Raw genomic sequence first — 16,749 nt, forward strand, 5'->3', positions numbered from 1 at the left:
CCCCTCCTTTCCCTTCCCCTCTCTTCTCCTCCCCTCCCCTCCTCTCCTCTCACTCACTCCCTGCCTCTCATTCCTTTCACTCCCTTCTCCTCCTTCCTCTGGTCCATCTTCTTGTGCTGTCTGTCTGTGATGGTTAGCTTTTGTCAACTTGACAGATACTAGAGTCACACGGAAGAGGGATCCACAGCTGAGGGATTGCCTGCCTCCATCACAATTGCATTATAATCTGTGGGAGGCCCACATTTCAGAGCTTTGTGTATTGGGAGTAGATCTGGAAGCAGCTCCCAATTCTTCCTATACACTATATGACCTTATCTACTCTGTGGGGTATTTTCTCGATTAATGATTTATAAGGGAGGGCCCAACTGACTGGCTGATGCCACTCCTGGATGGATAGATAGATGGTCCTGAGTCATGTAAGCATATTTCTTTGTGTCCTTGCTTCCATTCCTGCCTCCAGATCCCTTCTTTGAGCTCCTGTCCCAACTTCCATCAGTGATGGATTGTGATCTGGGAGCTATAGGATCAAGTAAACCTTCTCCTCCCAAAGTTGCTTCTGTCTAAACAACGGAGGAACTAGGATAGTATCAAATCTAGGCATGCGCTTCTTAGGCAGTTGCTCTGTTCTGGAAGCCTTGGCTTGGCGCCAGCCCCAACAAGTGGCATTTTACAATTTGTTTGGCTTTTATTTTTTTCTCATGACTCCAAAATGCGTATTTACTGGAGTACAGTATAATTTGTGGGAGGTGCACATTTCAGAGCTTTGTATATTTGGGGTAGAGCTGGGGTAAGTAGTTCCCAATTCTTCCTGTACACTATGCGACCTTATCTATTCTGTTTCCAGTCATAGCCCCCCTTTCAACCGTTTTTTTTTTACTCCTATTCTGTTCTGCCTGCAGATATGGCAACCTTGGGTGGAGGACAACACCTTGGGTTTCATTATGAGGACACCTTATCTAGATCTTCTCTTGACCCCTGGGACTTCTTAAGTCCTGACAGGTCCCTTCACTCCTGTCCTTCCTTATGTCTCCTCCTCAAGAGTCTGCCATCTGATTTCTTCTAATTAACTCATCATTGCTGTTGTTATTGAGCCAGGATGTCAAACTTGTAGTTTTCCCAACTCAGCCTCCTGAGTGCTTGGGCTACAGGCTTTTACCACCATGCCCAGCTTTTTGCTCAAGTTTTTGCCATTGGCTCCACAGAGGGTAACTTGTCTCTTAGGTAATACATACTTTGGGCCCTAAGTAAGCCACAAAGTGACAGGACAGGGCAGGTCCTCCTTTTCACAGCAGGTGGTCCCAGGGTAAAGTATGCCCTCTCTTGAAGAGAAATGGCATGGTCTTAAATACCCTGGAATGCTAAACTGTGACTTTTCACCTTGGTGGGCTTTTCAGGATTTTTAAAATTTTTACACATGTATATGTATATATGTAATGTATATATGTATGTATATATATGTATATGTATGTATGTATATATATATGTATATATATACATATATATATATATGGGGGGCAGTCAGAGGACAAGTTCATGAGCCAGTTTTCTCTCTCCATCTTGTGGTTTTTGGGACCAAACACCAGCTTGACAACAAGTATCTTGACTTGCCAAGGCACATTGCTGTCCCAAGGATCTTTTTGATATACATTCTTTACCTTTTCCCCTCTCTGCTAAGGCAGCTGATGTAGTTTTAGTCTTTTTGATTTGTTCTTAGCAAGATGGTTGTATGTTAGGTTTGGCCGAGTGCAGATGCTCATTTTTGGAAAGGGCCAATGTGGGATGGTTTAGATGAATTGACAAGAAGTGCATAGCTTCGAGTGGTGGGGAAATAGATGTGTGATAGTGTACTCCTAAATACTTAGTTAGTGAAATTATCTAGCGAAGGCATAGGAGGAAGACAGGAGATCCAGTAATTAGATCTAACAACCAGGCCTCAGCTTGTAGAAGTCAAAGATTAACCAAGAAAGAGCTTAAGCTGAGAGTGGACTGGGGAGCTCACACCTGTTGTACAGGGACCAGAGTTCAGACATCAGCATCATCTGGGTGAAGTGACACATGCTGCATCATTACTGCTGGAAAGGCAGAGACAGGAGGAGCTCTCGGGCTTACTGTCAAGGCAGCCCAGCCAAATAGGTGAGCCGCAGTGCCAGTCAGAGGCTCTGTCTCAAAAGACAGGTGGATGGTTCCTGAGGTAGGGCACCCAAGGTTGTCCTTTGGTGGGCATGCACAAACATACATATATACATACATACACACATACATATACCCACATACATGTACACATACATATACATGCAAACCATACGTCACACACATACCCCCCCACCCCCACAGAACTGAGAGCAGATGTGGAAGCCTGTGACATAACAGACACAAGAATCCAGCTCTTCCCTGGTGTGATTAGAGCTCCAGCGTTAGTCTCCTGAGAGCTTGTGTGTCTCAGGGAAAGGAGAGAAGAGGACGATGGGACCATGATTGATCTTATGTGATCTAGGTTTTTTCCCCCAAGAAAATAGTTTGTTCTTTAAAACAATTTGAAAGTCACACCTCAGCCAATTTTGGGGAGATTGAAAGCTGAGAAGTCAGTATATAGTTGGAGTCTGTGTACCAAGCATCCGCTGTATACCAGACGCTTGATCGTCAATGGTCCATTTAATCCTAAGACTTTGCGGTGAGTCACATTTTAAGATTCTGTTCTAAGAGAGGAGGCTGAGCGCCATCTACTTAAAGACCTTGTCCAAGGGTAGTCAGACAGGGAAAGGAACTGGAATACAAGCCTGATTTCAAAATTCACTCTTTTTCATAGCTCTATGCTCTTAGGCCATTCAGTCCTCTGCTTAGACAGCCAACTGCCAGGAGATGGATTGTCTCAGATCCCTGTCATCTTCTTACTTCATCTTTTATAACTTTTTTTTTTTACACTTTACTATATCTCACGTTTTCTAAGCCTGAAGGGAATCCTCCAGGTTTTATTAATTTATTTTTATTTTTCAGGTAGTATCACTTTAAATTTGGATTGAAGCAATCCATTCTGTTTCATCCCTTGGACCTTGTCTCTCTACTTTCATCTCCCTCATAAGTCCCAAATCCCCTTGCTAGGTAGTAGACTGTCTCTAATTTATAACAAGTCAACGTACTTTTTATCTTAAATTTTAGTTTCCGTGTACACGCACGTACATGTTCCTATGTGCACTTGTGTTTGATGAGGCACACAGCATTGATGAGGCTAAGCTGGCTTGCAGGTGTGAGCCTGGGAACTACCTACCTCCAGTTTCCAAGCCCTGGGATTACTGCTGTGCAGAACCATGCTGGGTTTTTTAAAGTGGGCTCTGGGGTTGATCTCAGGTCCCCAGGCTTACATAGCAAGTGCTTCACTGACGAGGCTACCTCACCAGACTCTCAACTTTATAATGATGCAGAAGTGACAGGCCTTCAGGAAAACATTACTTAGAATTCAGAGTTTGGTCCTTGTACAGGCTAGCACTATGCAGTGCAGAACTCTTGCAATGCCGAGCAGCAGTGAGCCACACAGATCCCAGTCAGCCATGTGATTACCAACACTATAGTGTGCCGTGGTGCTGAGGCCTGACATTTGGTAGGCTACTGTGGTGTATGCAGTTTGGGATCACAATGTTTTCAACTTTCCATTGGGTCTATTGGGATGCAAGTCCATCAGAAGTCAAGGAACACATCAAGAAAGTGGATGATGCTAATGCAGGGTATGGATAAGACAATGTTGACCACAGAACTTATTTTTTTCTCTCTCATCTTACTGATATCCTTGCCTGAACAGTCTTGCTTTACACATGGAGAGAGATAGATGTTTAAGCATGAAGGCAGCTGATAGTTAATGATGGCTCTTTGGGGGTGATTTCTGGACTAGAATTATAGATCTGATCCTCTCTTGTACTATCCTCTCTTGTACTATTTGTCTCCCTTTTTTTGCAAATTAAGATAAACCATATCATGAGGTTTGCCTCTCAGAACTGTTAGCCGGGTCCAGACAGGTGTTTCTGGAGGAACCACCAATGTTGAGGTAGAAGATTCTCAATTATGAGTGTCCCTCAATTGCAAAAACAATTCTGCTTTTGGCAAAAACATGCAGTCGTGAGGAATGAGAAGAAGGAACCAAGACATGGCAAAATCATGTTGTTCATGGTGTCAAAGGAGATGTCAAGGCTCGGCATCCATATAACTTGGCTTTGCTGTTCTAGAGGCTCAGCATAATGTCAAGACAGAGGAATCCTCACATGCTATGTGCACCTATCTTTTGGAAATCTGATATCAGCCATCTCCAAAAATTACTTGTATGTGATCATTGAATGAAGAACTCTAAGGAATCAGGCTCTAGTCCTGATCAGGCCCATTGTTAAGCTGAAAGCCAAAGGCATCCCTTTGTTAAGGCTTAAGTGCTGTCCAGGAAAGAAAGGGAGGGGGCAGTAGAGTCAGCTGGTCTCTGTTCAGGCCTGATTTCTACAAAGGGAAGCCCCTGCACCCGGAGGCTGCATCTGGCTCACCTCTGGTGTGTCTACTGTGATTGTGTTAGTTGCCATCAGGTTGGGGACCTTTGACCACTTCGTAGAAGTATCTCTTCTGTATTTTGATCATCGTTCTTTCCCCACCTTTCCTTCTGTCTTCTCACAGTCAGGGCAGGTTTCTCACAGCCAGAGAGCACAGTAGTTAGTCCTTCCTGGAAACAACTTCAAAGATGAATCTAAGGCACATTTTACACAAGGCAGGATGAGATCCTGTGTTACGTATGGGGTCAGAAAGGGACACTCCTTCACCCCAAGGAGCACTAAAGCTGCTGAGGAGAGAAGGTCAGTACTAGAAGCAACTGATTACATCCAGAACTTGAGTGAGAGAAAGCCAGAGAGTGTGAGTGAGCGAGATGAGAGTGAGCAAGAGAACAAGAGGAAGAGAAAGCCAGAGAGTGTGAGTGAGCGAGATAAGAGTGAGCAAGAGAACAAGAGGAAGAGAGAGCAATAGAACATGAGAGCCAGAGAGTGAGAGAGAGCAATAGATGTGTGAGAGAGAGAGAGAGAGAGAGAGAGAGAGAGAGAGAGAGAGAGAGAACGAGAGAGAGAGAAATGGCAATAGAGCAAGAGCCAGAGAAAGTCAGAGAGTGAGAGAGAGAATGAAAGAGTGAGAGAGATCCAGAGAGATCAAAAGCCAGAGAGAATAAGAGATCGAAGAGAGTGAGATCCAGAGAGAGAGAGAGAGAGAGAGAGAGAGAGAGAGAGAGAGAGAGAGAGCGCTCCAGAATTGATAGGAGGAGAATGTTCAGAGCACAACACCTGCCTTTAAAAGCACTCTTGTTTTGGGACCTGGCATAGGCACCCCTGAGCTTTTACATGCCCATGAATTTCTTCACACAGCATCTCTGTTCTCCACACTCACGACCATTGCTCTTTGGGCTCATTTTCTCCCTGGGCGTCCTCACATGCGTAGAACAGAGCTCATTGCTGTGCCTCCTTTGCCTATTTTCTAGCAGCTCTTCCAAATTTCTTGTGACAATAAGCTACCCAGGTACCGCTCCCCCAAAGTCGTATGTAGGGTCCTGGGGCTCTGCATTTCTCTTGGCCTCCCAGGAGGTGCTGATGCTCCTGGCCTGCGGACCTACCTTGCTTTGTCGTAGGATCTGAGGACTTGGATGAAGGCCAAGTCCTTTAAGTGAACTTGATTTATTAATCTGGTTAATGGGGGACATCGCTTTCTCTCTGTGGTTCTCTTTTCCCAGAAGTCAGATGGGGAATTTTCCTGAGGCTTGAGAAATGTGAGGGTCCCGTTCCACCGCGTCCTCTGTTCCCTCCACTGACTATGATTGATCATATGTCCCTCCCCCGCAGAGCAGAATTGCTTGAGAAGACGATCCTGTTACTATGGGTAAGATGGGACTTAAAACATTTCCCAGTGGCATTATCTGGGTGGCAGACGCAGTATCTCCCGTACTTTTCCCACTGCTGAGAAAAAAAAAAATACTCCAACAAAAGCCATTTACAGTAGAAAGCCATAGTCTGGCTTACAGATCTAAGATATAGCCGGCCCGTCATAGTGGGAAAATCAAGGAGAACTCAGCTTGAAGCAGGTAATGAGTCTTCCATCTCATCCATCATCTGTCAGTGGAGAGCACGGGATGCACACTGTAGTGCTGCTTTCTTACATGGTCCCCTACACCAATCAGGGAACGCACCGCCCATAGTGGGTGGGGTTTCCTACACTCAGGACACCAATCAGGGAGCACGCCGCCCATAGTGGGTGGGTTTTCCCGCGCTCAAGACAGCCTCTCCCACAGGCATACCCAGAGACCCATTTCCCGGGAAATTCTAGATTCTGTCAATCTGATCTTTAACACTAATCACTACACAGAGATTTCTCATTTGCTACAGCGTGCTGAAAACATTTCTGTGCCCATGGTGGAAGCACGATGGACAATGATGGGGTTGGGTGAACGGCAGAGAGTGGGTTTCCAAGGGGATGATGAAGCCAATGGCTTGTGCCCACTTCAGCACTCAGTAGTGACTGGAAGATTTAACAATGCTTGTGTCCACCCCAGAATGGCCCATGGAATTGGCCTGAGGACTATATGGATATCATTTTAAAATCTCCAGGGCGAATTTAGTGTATAGTCAGGGGTAAGGCCCGATCATTTAAACCTCTTTGGATGGTCTTCCCATGTGGCACTAGATAGAGGAGGCTGCTTCATCCTTGATACAGGCCTCAGAGGGCAGCAGAATGGTGATGTCCCACCCCAGTGTCTAGCCCAGGAAGGATCTCTTGCTTCTCTAGGCCTAGGCTGAGGGAAAGACATAGCCTCATTTATCTGTAAGCCTCAGTCTTTGACATTTGCCCCTTTCTTGCCTGACACAAGAGCTCCTCCAGCCAGCTCCCTGGCTTTCCATCTTCACAGAGTTCAAGCCAAAGGATGCATCTGACTTCTGCTAAGGAATGGGGGTTGGGGACTGCCTGATACCCCAGCCAATATTCTGGGCCTCTTGCATTAGAAGAGCCAGGCTGTGGTCCTTGATAGCCTTAGTTTGTTGGCTTCTAGAGACCGGATGAAGAAAGTTGGCACATCTGACCTGCTGGGGGAGATTGGTGGGGACTTTTAGAGGTAGGAAGCAAAGGGTGGTGGTGCTATGTGCTTTTGTGTAGAGGTCCCTCACATGGTGAGAGCGTACACGGGCATTGTTCAAGAATTACCCACAGGCCTGATAGAGCAGGCTGTGTCTCTTCCCTCCTCAGAGAGAAGAACAAAAGACAAAGGGGTTCTGCTTCAGGCCACTTCAGTGTGTTTCTAATTATAGTGCCCACATTTGTAACCAAGACTTCGGCCTTCCAAGAAGGCTTGATTACGACATTCATAATTCATCGGCAGCCAGTCTATTACCGATTCAATGATTTCTGCAGCCAGAGAGAGATCTTGATCCTTTAAAAACTGATTTTTTCACATTAGAATAGCAAAAGCAATTAGTTTTATTTTTAGCTCAGTTAAGCAGTGGCTCTAATGAGGCTGAAAGGAGGATTTTTTTCCCCTCCTGCCATCTTTCTTTCTCTGGTTCTTTCTGTGGTTGTACACCGGGAGGATTCAACTGGATGTTTGCCTCCTGATGCCCCTGGGTCTGAACGCCATGCCTCTCTGTCTGCGTCATGAAGCTTCCAGAAGGAGGAGTCTGTGAGGGTGGAGGCTAATTTTGAGAACTCTGTGCTCAGCCTTGTGTTTCCTGAGGCCTAGACTCCTACTTCAACACTAACCGTGCAGGTGGGGGTGGAAGTGTATGCAGGGGGTGTGTGGGGGAGCTTGGCAACTTAGCTGCCAAACCCCACATTACACCTGGAGTTTCTGGCATGAGAAGATGGGAATAATAGCACATGGTATTTGGGATTCTCCTTTTCGTGGTGTGGGCTTGACTTACCATTGCTCAGCTCAGTCTCCAACTCTGCCTCCAACTTTATATCTTTCTGTCTCTCTCTCCCCCTCTCTTTCCTTTTTATTTTTTGGAGAAAGTTTCCAACACACTTCTTCTTCTGCTGCTGTTTAATCACTGTCCTCACCCTGCCAAGAGTTCCCTTCTCTCAGCCGTTCCTCTTGTGCCAGCAACTGTATACCCAAGGGAGCACTGAACACACAGTGGTTTGAGTTAGCTAGTTAACACACACTGGTTTGAGTTACTCGTTAACCTGCTCAAGTTGAATGGCCACCATTTGTGTTCAGGGAGGTCACCTGAAGGAAGGAAGCTGAATACAGTGTGAATTACAGTGATGGGGAGAGACAGGTCCAGTCTGAGGGATGAACCGCATCCGCAGTTCGCTAAGATGGTGTTCAATGCTCAGTCTGGGGTTGTCAGACTTCCTGATACCTTTAAGACAGCTGACAATCCAGATTTCAAAAATATAAAGTCCCCTGATTTTCAGATGTTGGAATACATTTATGTCTGTTAGAAACTGTGTGTGGTGGTGGTGGTGTCAGCGGGATGTATAGCTCAGTTGCTAGAATGTTCTCTTAGTATCCGTGAAGGTCTGGCTTCAGTCCTCTGAGCCTAATAGACCATCCCTGATGACGCTCACTTGAAATCATAGCACCTGGGAGGTGGAGGCAGGAGGATCAGAGGTCCAGGGTCATCCTTGGCTACATAGGGAGTCCAATGCCAGCCCATGTGACATTTGGTCCTGTCTTTAAAAAATAAGTATTACAAAAGAAAAGAAAACTGCATGGGCCAGAGCTCCACATCCAGAGTCTACCATGTTGTTCTTTGGCTGTAGATCTAGACAGTAAACCCATGGACCGTGGCTCAGACTTGTATTTTAAAGCACCATTGAGCCCCTGTTACTTCGTGTGTGCTGATCTGTTAGGCAGAAATGTTGGTCTTTCCTGGTGCTGGGCTCAGGGCAATCCTAGAGTTCAGAGTCACGCAACAACCTGAGGGCAAAACCAGCTTCCCTTGACCTGTGATCCATGACTCCTTCTGCCAGAGTCACACAAAGGGCACTGCTGTTGCATCTTTACTGTTGTCTCATCATAATGAGAGCCAAGGACAGTGCTCCCTCCCCCCAGAGCAGATCACCTACTGGAAAAGAATATTGGATTTTATAGTTTTTGTACAGGGGAAAAATGTTGTCCTGTTTGCTATCTATTGCTATGCTAAGTACCACAACCAGAAGCAACCTGTGTAGGAAAGACTATTTCAGTTCATGGCTTGCATTCCATCATGAGGGGAAGCCTGGGCAGGAACGTAAGGCAGGAACCTGGAGGCAGGAACAGAAGCAGAGGCCACGGAGGAACACTGTTTACAGGTGGCTCAGCTTGCTTCATTCAGAACCCGTGTGCCACTGTTCATCGTGGGTTGGGTCCCCACTCATATCGATCGTTAATGGAGAGAAGACCCCTCAGATTTGCCTACAGGCCTGTCTGTTGGAGGCATATTCTCATTTGAGGTTCTCCCAGTCTAGATGACCCTAGTATGTGTCAAGGCGATGAAAAGTGAATCATCACAGACGCCACAAAAAATTGTAGAGTTGACTTTTAAAGACCTACTCTGTGCCAGCCATGGTGGCAGCCAAAGGGCAAAGTGAATACCACAGGATTCACTAGTGCTTGCTGAGCTCAGGGCTTTGTGCTCTTGGAGAGGGGAGTTGGCAGGTCTCATAACTGAGTGTCACCTTGCCCCCACCACTCTGCATAACAAACACCAGAGACTCAACACATTGAGTAACAGTTTAAGGGCCTCAGTGAGATGGAAGGGAAGTGGTGAGGCCTGTCCTGCTAAATCATTCAGGAGCTCTCATCTTGTTTCAAGCAGTTTTATTTCTCCCATGAATCTGATCTTGGCATTCTGTGCATTATTTCACCCCATGAGCACTTGCCTGCGGTGACAAGGACCTTGGGCTGATACTGAAGAATATAGCACCATTTCAGGTGATCCTGCTTGGGGCCAGGGGATGGGTGTGTGTGTGTGTGTGTGTGTGTGTGTATGCCTGAGTGTGTGCGTGTTACTATGTGTGTGCCTGTGTGTATCTGTGTGCCTGTGTAAGGCCATGGGAAGGAATGGCAGGAAACAGGAAAAAGGCTGTGGCACTGCATTCCCCAGAGACAGAGTTTTCAGTTTCCTCTTTCTAGCCCATCCCGATCCCTAAGCACTTCCCAACACAAATGAAGCTCTATGGTGACTTCCCATCTCTAGAACTGAAAGATTGCCTGCCATCCTCAGGGAGAAGGTATAAAATTGGACCCTGGTGAGGCCAGCCTGGGATATTGTATGAGGCTCTGACAGGGGATATGAATCTTGGCTCCAGGTCCTCAGTGAAGGATTGCAGGAATGACAAGCACACATCAAACACCCCTCTGTTCTGGAGGAGCCATTATTCACCCTTCTGAACTCTGCCACAGAGAGCTCCAATTGCACGCCAGCCATCTCTACCCGGTGGCCAGGGCTCAGCACTGCAGCAGACAGACAAGCAACTTGACGGAAATGCAACGCAGTCCACCCTGCTTTCCCAGTCTCTGTGAGACCTCCCAGTCTCCGTGGGCAGTGGCTTTCATCTTCCTCTATTATATGTCATCTTCTTCATGTGTCTTCTATCCTTGCTGGGGCAGGAACTCTTTTTCTCTATTGACTGAATTTTATAAAAAAAAATATCTCCTGGGTTATCTATCCAAGGAGGCTTGTGTGTGTACAAAGAGACTTGAGACATGAGACAGATGCTTAGCCTGATGAAGAAATGGACAGTTATTACATTTCAGGCATGTACTTGGAGATAGTTCAGAGGTAATGGTAAGAGACATTTTGAGAGATCTTGTCCATGAGTATATGTGATTGTCAGCTGGTGAGAAACTGAGATGACAATGACGACGACGACGACGATGACAATGATGGTGATGATGACAGCAGTGCTACCATGAGTACTCATGAGCACATACACACACAAGCTCATACACTCCTTCTCACAGCTTTCTATTTAGCACTATGACTATTCAGAAATGGGGCCCAAGGGACATTTTAAAACCTTACCTACCTAGCTATGAGGTCAGCATTTCTTGGCCCTGCTCCAGAAGTCATACCTTTTCATGTAAAGAAAGAGAGAGGGAGAGGGAGAGGGGGAGAGGGAGAGGGAGAGGGAGAGGGAGACTTACGTGCTCCATTGGCACCTCCTTCTGGTAGCTTTCTCAATCCCATCCTGTGATAATGTTCAAGTGATGACTTCTGACCTGGCTTCCTATTCTTTCCTTGCCACTGGAAGGCATGCAATTTCAGAAAGATGCTACCTTCTCTATTGCTTTCCACCTGATAAACTGGGACTCACGTCATGAGAATGTGTGAGGACTGAGTGACGCAGGCGTGACAGTCAGCATGGTGCCCAGCCCACTGGAAGCACATGGTGATATTGCTTACTTCTGTCACAGAGCAGCCTGCGTCGTCTTCCCACTATTTATATGACTGTGTTTATGTTGTCCACACGAGTATGAGTATCTAGGAGGAAAATCCCATATTGAATTTTTGTCTTTAAATGTATTTCCCTTGGAACTTTAAATGTAGTCAACTGAATTAGATGGCTTGGATCATTATAATAATGACAGCTGACGTTTATTGAGGATAGTTAAGGACTATGCTGAGTCCTTCCAACAATTATCACAGGATGGGATCGAGAAAACTACTAGAAGGAGGTGCCAATGGAGCACGTAAGTCTCTTTCTCTCTCTCTCTCTCTCTCTCTCTCTCTCTCTCTCTCTCTCTCTCTCTCTCTCTCTCTCTCTCTCTCTCTCTCTTCCAACTTGTGGATGCTATTGCATTTGCTCTGCAGTTGAGGGAACTGTGGCATATCTTGGAATTTTACCACTGGCAAATGGTGGACTCTGGGGTGGCCAATCTCTACCCCAAATATCTGCTTAGCCCGTTCCCATTGTCTTTAAATATGTTTAAAAGCGGAGAAACTTAACTCCCAAAAGGTGAGCCATTTGTACGCCACACAGCTAATTTAGAGTACAGCAGGGCCTGCAGGACAGCTCTCTGGACTGCCAGCCCCATGTTCCCCGGGATGAGGTGTGCCCTGTCAGATGGCGTGGTGATTAATTGGGAGAGAAGCTGTGGGAGGTTGACATTTTCCCAGCCTCATCTGCGTTTCCAGCCCACACACCAGGCCCTGAATGTCAAAGCCCCCCACGCTGCTACGCTGGAGGGGATGAGGCAAGCCTACTCAGTATTATTAAGCAATTAAAAATACGGGCTGAGCAGATGCGGGACAGCCTCACTTCCCTGACGTGTTGGGCAACAAGGTAGCGAGCCGCAGCTCCTGCTGAGAGACATTTCAGGGACAAATAGAAAATAGCTCCTCTTAGCTTTCAGGAAGGGGGACCATGGGGGCCAACACCTACCTGGTGAGCTTTGCAGCTCAGAAGATGGAAGGGTATTTTGGACCATGGACAAGTGGGCTTTAGGGGAGTGGCCAGTGGCCTCCAAAGCACCACAGTTAACATCTATGGAACTGGGATGGAGTCTGCTAAAGCTCTCTGTGTCTGTGGGTCTGTCCCCAGCCCTTCTGCATGCTCCATTCTGCTGCCTTGCAAGAAAGTCAAATCTATTTCATGTTGAGCTAGTTTTCATTTCTACTAAGAGTGGGCTCAGGCCTTAATCCCAGGAAAGAACAAGGACTCAGGTTGGTTGGCTCAGAGGTCCTTTGGCATTCGACCTACAGTTCCTGGTGAATGAGGCCAGGCCCAGAGGACACACTGGTGTCAGGATTCTCTTCAGCTTCCAGGTTCTTCTGTATCTGATTAATAATAAGGGCTCTTGATTGCTCCTTGCCTATCTAGCACATTGATCACAACTGCTGCTCTCTGTGTTGGTGGGCATGCGCTGCGCTGCCCTGTGGTGGGAGTAGGGACTACACTTGACCTCCCTCGGAGTTAGGGGACACTCCAGGCTTATGGGAGAATGTTTGCACCTGCTTTGTCTGGATGACAGCCTTGGGAGAGTTACACCCACTGCTGTGTGCTCCTGACAGGTTTCCAGCATGTATGGGCTTCGTGAGCAGGGAGCTGTGGCAGGTGTCCCTTAAAAGCTCTTTGTTTTTAGCTACCAACACCTGACTCAATTTCAACTTCACAAAACTTCAAAAAACTGAGTATGCCTTGTTGGCATGAAATTACTAGTATTACTAGTAATTACTAGAAAAATTACTAGTATTGGCATGTACACACACACACACACACACCATGCCCAACACCCCCCAAACACATACAAACACATCCCAACTCACACCCCAACACATACACACACCAACACAAACACCCCAACATACACCCCAATACACATACCAACACACATAACCCAACATACACACACACCAACACACACACCAACAGAATACCCCAACACACATGAACACACACATGCCAACTCACATAACCCAACACACACATACACCAACACACACACACACCAACACAAATACCCCAACACACACACACCAAAACACACATACCAACTAACATAACCCAACACACACACACACACACACACACACACACACACACACACACACACGACTACACACTGTCCTGGAATGACAGTAGAAGTTATACAGCTTGTGTTGTGACAGTGTTGTGACAAGTAAGGGACATATACATCTTATGCAATACCAAGAACTTCATGTCTAAGTTCCTGGAGTGATCAGAGTCAAAGCTTAGTCCTTGGTAGCCCGAGGACAGTGGGCTTGGTTACTTATCTCCAGTTAAAGAGACAAATAATAGTGCCAAGCAGGGAGAGAGTTCCTCACGTGCCTTCATCGGGAAGAAGAGAAAATAAGAGGCTCAGCGATCCCCTAAGACCATTCTGGGGTTCTGGACACAAGGTACAGGTTTAAGTAACTAAAGACTGAGTGGTGTGTGCAGTCAAGCAGTCATGGTCAAGGTAAACTCGTGCCCGTCACTGGTTCATTATCAGTGTGGCTTCAGCCCCTCCTGTAAGGTAGTCGGCCAAGCCAACAACACGGTGTGAACTCTCTTCTGCTCCTGGTTGGCACCAGGCTTCAGTTTTTTTCTTCTCTCAGCATGAGGGTCAATTATAGTTCCTCCAGATGTTTGCTTCAATAAAGGGTGAGCCACAAGCGCTTCTCTTCAGAATAGCTGGAGAGTCCAACACAGAGGCAGAAGAGCACACAGGCAGGAGAGGACAGTCTCTAGGTGGTTAAAGCGTTGGACCAATGAGATCCCTCATCCAAGTTCCTGTGGGATACAACCAAGACACAGAAACACAAACCTCAGTAAAGTATTGAAAGTGGAATATTTGGGATGCTTCAGAACAGGCCACTGTTGGCTGGTCATCCAGCTGTGGCCCCAGAAGTTCGTAACTATTTTTTTGTTTGGGGTTGGATGCTCTTCTCGTTAAGACTTTGAAGGAGCTAGGAAGATTGGGTATCTTCCTCTTCTCCTTCCAAGCAAACACAAATTTGGAGATCAGGATGGGTATGTTTTATAACCAATCATTTTGAACTAATTTTTGATCTAATGAAACACTTGTAAGGGCAGACCCTCTCTTAACATTCCTCCCAACTGCCCTCGTACCATAGATCCCCCTCAAAGGCAAGATCTGGTGGAATTTTACTCAGTAGATATTTCTTGAGGACCTTGTACATGCTAGGCAGCATCTGACAGTAAAGAGGATGGTTAAGATCTCTGCTCCATGGAAGTATCAGGCTGGTGAGGGAGGCAGGCAAAAGCAAGAGAAGTAAATACCAAAGGTGATAAAAATCCATCTAGAACTGAACTTACAGATGAGGATCCGCACGGCAGCCAGACGTCCATGATGATGGATAAGAGTGGGTAAACAAACACACTCGAATGGCTGTTGCCAAGGGTCTCACCCATTAAGCTCTTCTTTAAGCCTTCAAATCAAACTCCTAGTTAAGACAATTTTATTCAGTCGTTGAAATGTCATTCTTCTGACCCGAGGGAATAAAAGCTTAGCACCTCCCTCTTGGCCCCAGCCTCAGTGGAGGGGATCAAGGAATGAAGCATCCTGGTGTGGCTCATCCGAGAATGTTAATACCACAGCAATGATGGAGGAGCCAACACACACATCGTCCAGATGTTGTTTGAAGAAGTATGGAGTCACTACGAAGATACACACCAAGTGTTGGTTAACCCGTCAATAGGAAACCGAGTCTGTACAGATGTGTGCTTTTAGGGGCTGGAGTAGGCATGAGAAATCTTTCCCATCTTCACATCCTTCTGAGCGTTTGTAACTACATGTGTGCTTTGCTTTTGTGGTTGGAAAAGAAGTAAGGAAAATTTAACCGAGAAAAATAAAAATGAAGGGAACGAGCAGGTTACCTAGGATCTTTCCCCTGCCCCACGTCATGTATGGCTCATCTTTAAGTATTCATCCATCCAGGTAAACTCTCCTCAGTGTCTCTCTGCAGGCCCACTTGTGCTGGAGGTGGTGAGGTAACAGTATAGGAGGCTGGGCTTTGAGTTTTGGATAACTTTAGTTTTGGGGGAACAGACTTTACAAGACTAGCTTGTCTGTTTTGTTTATTTCCTTAATCAAGTTCTGTGTTTAATTGGTATTCACGAAACATAAATCAAATATTTCAAAGTGAGCAGCTCAATGGCATTTGGTTCATTCACAATGCTGTGTGATTAAAATATTTTCATCACCCCCAGAGAAAACAGTGACTTTTTATGACTGCCTCCCCCAGGTCCTGGCAACCAGCAGGCTGCTTTCTCCTCCCATGAATTTAACTGTTTTAGATATTCCATGTAAACAGAGTTGTGCAGCCTATGACTTTGTGGATCTCCATTCTTTCGTCTGTCACCATGTTTCCTATGCTTAACTCATGTCGTGACATGTATCAGTATTTCTTTGCTTTACTTCGGTCATCAATATTCTCTGCTCTATACACACCATAGCCTGTTTATCTGCATCTCTGCTGAGGAACACCGGGGATCTACCATGCTGCATTGCAAAGTTGTGACACATTGCATGTATAGACAATTATTTTAACACTTGATTGGGGCAGTTTGGCATGTATAACTAGGAGAAGAAATGCTGGCCCATATGACACCTCAATAATCAATCTGTTGAAGGATCAACAGACTGTCCTCCATAGCTAACGAAGGTTCTTCATGAATGAGGGTGGTTGAAGGAACACACATCTCCTGGGTGGGAGAATGGGAGATGCCAAGGGTCTCACCCACTTAAGCTCTCTCATTTGAACTTTCAAACCAAACTCCTACTTAGACAATTGCATGCAAAAGTTGAAATGCCATTCCTCTGGTCTGAGGGGAGAAAACTCAATACCGTTCTCCTCCCCCCCAGCATCAGGGGAGGAGATGAAGGAGCACAAGCATCTTGGTGTGACCTAACAGCAATGCGTGAGGAATGGCCCATATCTGCACCAATGCCTGTGATAGTCTCCTTTATTTTTCAATAATAGCTATCCTGGTGGATGCACAGTAGTGTCTCCCTGTGATTTTTATTAACATTTCCCTGATGGCTAATGCTGAGTGACTGTTTATGTGCTCAATAGCCCCTTATATATCTTCCTTAGAGAAAGGTTTGTTCAAATTTTTGCCCAATTTTTTCCAATATGGGTTGTTTGTCATTGTTGTTGTGTTATTGAGGCTCTTTATATATTTTGGATCTTGAACATCATTTTTTTTTAATATTTTTATTACATATTTTCCTCAATTACATTTCCAATACTATCCCAAAAGTCCCCCATAGCGCCCCCCACTTCCCTACCCACCCAT

The sequence above is a fragment of the Mus caroli genome, chromosome 19 (genome assembly GCF_900094665.2).
Source record: "Mus caroli chromosome 19, CAROLI_EIJ_v1.1, whole genome shotgun sequence".
Taxonomy (NCBI): domain Eukaryota; kingdom Metazoa; phylum Chordata; class Mammalia; order Rodentia; family Muridae; genus Mus; species Mus caroli.